This window comes from Argentina silus, assembly GCF_951799395.1.
Source record: "Argentina silus genome assembly, chromosome: 4".
Lineage (NCBI taxonomy): Eukaryota > Metazoa > Chordata > Actinopteri > Argentiniformes > Argentinidae > Argentina > Argentina silus.
In genome coordinates this window covers 9,353,390-9,358,389 of record NC_139658.1, presented here as the reverse complement: position 1 = coordinate 9,358,389, position 5,000 = coordinate 9,353,390, and the positions used below count along the sequence as shown (strand labels likewise).

Below are 5,000 nucleotides of genomic sequence, written 5' to 3'. Positions count from 1 at the left end.
GAACCCCCCCGTCCCCCGCCTCACTCACTCACTCACTCTCTCATCACGCACACACACACGCACGCACGCACACACGCACGCACGCACACGCACACACACACACACACTCTCTCTCTCTCTCTCCCCCCCCCCCTTGTTTAATCAAAAGGGAGGGAGAGGTGAGGTGAGCGTGACAGACATACAGATCCCCCTAATCTAATTCAAAAGGACTGGAGGAGCTGAGCTGGCTCCTTCTCCTTGGCTCCCAGCCTCCTTTTTCCTCCTCTTTTTCTCCTTTTTTGGACCAGCCGGCCCTGTTGCCGCTCGAGTCAATGGATGTGACCACAACTATCTCCTCCTCTTGCCTGGTTGCTAGGCGGTGGGTAGTATTTATTTTTCCTCATATTCCCGGAATCTCTTGGTCTGTGGAAGTGGAGCGTGAGCTCTCTCTCTCTCTCTCTGTTGAATATATATGAACAGTACCCCCCCCCCCCCCCCTCTCGCTCTCTCTCTCTCTCTCTCTGTTGAATATATATGAACAGTACCCCCCCCCCTCTCGCTCTCTCTCTCTCTCTCTCTCTGTTGAATATATATGAACAGTACCCCCCCCCCCCCTCGCTCTCTCTCTCTCTCTCTCTCTCTCTCTCTGTTGAATATATATGAACAGTACCCCCTCCCTCTCGCTCTCTCTCTCTCTCTCTCTCTCTCTCTCTCTCTCTCTCTCTCTCTCTCTCTCTCTCTCTTTCTTTCAGCCACAGGTCACAGTGGGGCTGAGATTAGCATGCCTAGTTATCCCATTGCTCATATGGGGTTTTTACTCAGAAAACCCTGCACTGCCACTGCTCACAAACCCCGGATCTCTGTGTGTGCGTGCGTGGGTGCGTGGGTGCGTGTGTGCGTGCGTGTGTGTGTGTGTGTGTGTGTGTGTCCAAGAGTTGTCGAGTGCAGAGGTCTGCAGTAGACATTTTGAATGGCTCCAGTGTAGATCGGGGAAGCTGTTAGATCGGGGAAGCTTGGTGAGATACTATCATATCATATTGGCTCTCCTTAGTTGAGAGAAGACATACATACATACATCCACATACAGTACCTCTCAATCTCACACCTTTGCTGTGAGTGATGCAGTAGGGCCACAGTGCTCCACACACACACACACACACACACACACACACACACACACAACACACACACACACTCAGTTTGTCATTCTTATGATCAGAGCACAGTTGTGAGGCCTTGTGAAACCCCGCAGGGAGATTTTCTCCTCTTAAGGATTAAACATATTTTGCATAGCGCCATATGGTGTACACACACACACACACTTATGGCTTATGTTGTATGACTACTGTAGCTCCCTCTGGACTACTTGAGCACAGTCTGGACACACACATACATGTGCGTGTGTGTGTGTGTGTGTGTGTGTGTGTGTGTCCAGACCGTGCTCAAGTAGTCCAGAGGGAGCTCCAGTAGTCATACAACATAAGCCACAGATCAGAGAGGAGCGTTCAGTGATTACCAGCCCAGAGGGAAACATCACTGTCTTCCCATGGCTCATCTGTCAGGGTTGGAGGACCTCGGGGGGTGAGGCTCTGAACGGCTGTACCAGACACACATCTCTGATCTGTCTGACACTCTCCAGTCGTCTTGTCTGTACTCCAGACCCAAAACACGTTCCGTCTTCTCCTGGCACATCTTCTTTCGCCGCTCGACGATCGCGAGGCACATCGGCCGGCTTTATTCAAAGGCTGCCGTGCTGGGGGATGAAGAAAAAACAAAAAAACCAACGACAACAAAAAAACAACTCACTTATCTTCTCCTTTTTAGAGTGAAAGTGAATTTGCGGAATTGGATTTGGGCTGTTTATTGTGTTATGGCATTCCCGGCCTATCTTCTCCTAGCCTGGCTGTTCTCTGGGCCGGGCTCCAGTGGAGGGAGGGAGGAAGGGAGGGAGAGAGGGAGGGAGAGAGAGGGAGAGAGAGGGAGAGAGAGAGAGAGAGAGAGAGAGAGAGAGAGAGAGAGAGATGCCTGCCTGCCTGCCACAGAACACTGATAACTGCAGGGCCCGGTCTACTACGACTTCTCCACACGAGACAAAAAGAAATGGCCGTCTACAAAAGCACTGTGTGTGCATGCTGATTTATGCCCCGGGGGACACAAGAATTGGTTCCACTCGATGCTCTTGGATTCTATTAGATCTCACCGCAAGTTCTCTTCCAGTTGAGAAAATAAAATAACAAGAACAGGCTGCATTTACGAGATGGCTTGATGGTGTAGCCTGAAAGGCTTTAGCCGTGTGTGTACATGTGTGCGTGCGTGTGCGTGCGTGTGTGTGTGTGTGTGCGTGTGTGTGTGTGTGTGTGTGTGTGTGATTGCACATGTGTACTGTGTGTGCATGGCGTACTGTGGCCATCATAGCAGTCACTGGCTGCAGGTTGGTAGATATAAAGTATCAGTGTGGCGTTGAAGTATATTGTGCAGTTGTGTGTGTGTGTGTGTGTGTGTGTGTGTGTACATGTTTGTGTGTTGTGTACTCATTTGTATGCGTGTGCGTACGTGTGTGCACTCATTTACTCATTTACGTACGTGTGTGTGTGTGTGTGTGTGTGTGTGTGTGTGTGTGTGTGTGTGTGTGTGTGTGTGTGTGTGTGTGTGTGTGTGTGTGTGTGTGTGTGTGTGTGTGTGTGTGTGTGTGTGTGGAGCCCCGGCTACATTATTCATACAGTGGAATGGCTCAGCAGCAACAGCAACAGCAGCAGAAGCAGCAGGAGAACAACATGTTTCTCTCTGTCACGTTCCACCAGTGAGTCAGTCCTGTGGTCACTCCCTGCAGGCTGCTGGATGCTGGTGTCCCATTAACATGCAGGCAGTCTAAGAGCTGCTTGTCTCTGCCTGCTTGGGGAACTAGAGCCCTTCAGGGACACGGCCTTTTTTCTCCTTTGACACTGGGACTACAATTTCACCTTCTTAGTGTCTGGAGGAAATGACGCACACACGCGCACGCGCGCGCACACACACACACACACACACACATACTGTAGACAGACACAAACACACACATAGACAGACGCAAATACACACACACGTGTACATACACACACACACACACACACACACACACATACTGTAGACAGACACAAACACACACATAGACAGACGCAAACACACACACACGTGCACATACACACACACACACACATACTGTAGACAGACACAAACACACACAGACAGACGCAAACACACACACACACACACTTCTTCAGAGGTCAGTAGTCTGACCAGCAGATGAATGTGTACAGTAAATACATTAGGGTTGTTGTTGCTTCAACAGCATTGTCACCATAGTCATGTAATAAACCCCTGTGTTATTCCTCTCTGCCATTCCAGCTCTTAAACACCTCCTATTCATTGGACAAACTCCAAAGGGCATGTTTACAATCATCAACATGGCCAACATGGAGGGGAGAGAGGGAGAAGGTCACAGAGACAAATAGAGGGAGATATGTTCTGTATGTTTAATGTGGAGTGAGCCAGTGTGTGATGAGAGAGGGAGGCCTAGCTAGGTCCAGGCAGATCACATCGCTCACGTAAGCGATCGATGAACTCTCTAGGAGTGTGTCGGCACACACACACACACACACACACACAGACACAGACACACACAGACACACACACAGACACACACAGACACACAGACACAGACACAGACACACACACACACACACACACTATTTTCTATTTTTTTTTGTTAATATTTTGCTTTTATATAGTTTTTTATGTCCCATGCACCAACCTCACCAAGTCAATTTCCTGTATGTGCAAATATAGAATTCTGATTCTGATTCTGATTCTTCAAATGTTACGTTATGTTGAATTCCTATGGTTCCTAGAGTCTGGGTCGGGGGAGGCGGGCGGACGTAGAAATGGGAGAACGGCCTCAGTTTGGTACCATTCCTCATATCCATTCCTTGCCTTACAACGAGCCCGTCCTCCGAGGTCTCCCTCCACCACTGGGTCACACTCTGTCATGTGGCATCCTGCTTCCTGCTTCCTCCATTTTGTCTGTTTCAGTAGAAGCCTCTCTGAGAGGAAGTTGAAACAGGGAGCATGCTTGTTTAGAAGAAGCCATAACCTGTTCTAATAGGGGTGCTCACTCGCTAACGGTAAATCCAAAGTCTAGTGACTCAATTTAGTTTTCCTTGAAAGCTTAGTCAGCCTCGGGGCAATTCAGGACATGTCAAGTTAGTTAGCTCTCAATTCACTGACGCATGTCTCCCAAAAATGTGTGAGTGTTTCCAGTTTAGTTGACATTCTGCGGTTTGTGACGTATGGACTTTCATAGGATACAGTGTTAGATATAATAATAATAATAATAATAATAGTTAGTTGTCCATGCACAGTAAAGTACCATGGTAAATCATCCTCACTGTATGGGCTTTTCAGCATTCTTAAGCACTCCTTCATAAACTCACACTGGCTCACATGATTTATTCAGTATAATGATTGTATTCAACCCCACCCGCACTCAAGCAAACATAAATGAACCCATATATAATACATACACCCACACACACACACACACACGCACACACACACACACACACACACACATACACACGATTTCCCCAATGTGCGCAATATCTGAGTCACTTCCCTCTGTGATCAATGGGGAATAAAATTGCAATTTCATTTCTCGCTGAAGGCTGGGAGTTAGAGAGCCGCCTACTCCGTTTCTCTCGGATTCTGTTCTTTCTCTCTTGCTCATCAATTCAGTCCTCACGTTGTAACGGATGAGGGAATGCTTCATTGCAGGGGGATTTGCTAGCTGCTGTGTGGTGAGAGTGGGTACTTTATAATGGGCAAGCTGAACAGTCTCCTACTGTAGATTGGCCAGTTAGCAAAGGGCTTAGCTGTGTGTGTGTGTGTGTGTGTGTGTGTGTTTGTGTGTGTGTGTGTGTGTGTGTGTGTGTGTGTGTGTGTGTGTGTGTGTGTGTGTGTGTGTGTGTGTGTGTGTGTGTGTGTGT

The 5,000-nt window shown here is 48.3% G+C and overlaps 1 protein-coding gene across 1 annotated transcript in view; it reads left to right on the top strand.

Annotated features, from left to right (window-relative positions):
- Positions 1-5,000, top strand: part of LOC310803267 (guanine nucleotide-binding protein G(i) subunit alpha-2-like) — a 64,758-nt gene that overhangs the window by 39,400 nt on the left and 20,358 nt on the right. The window lies entirely within an intron of this gene.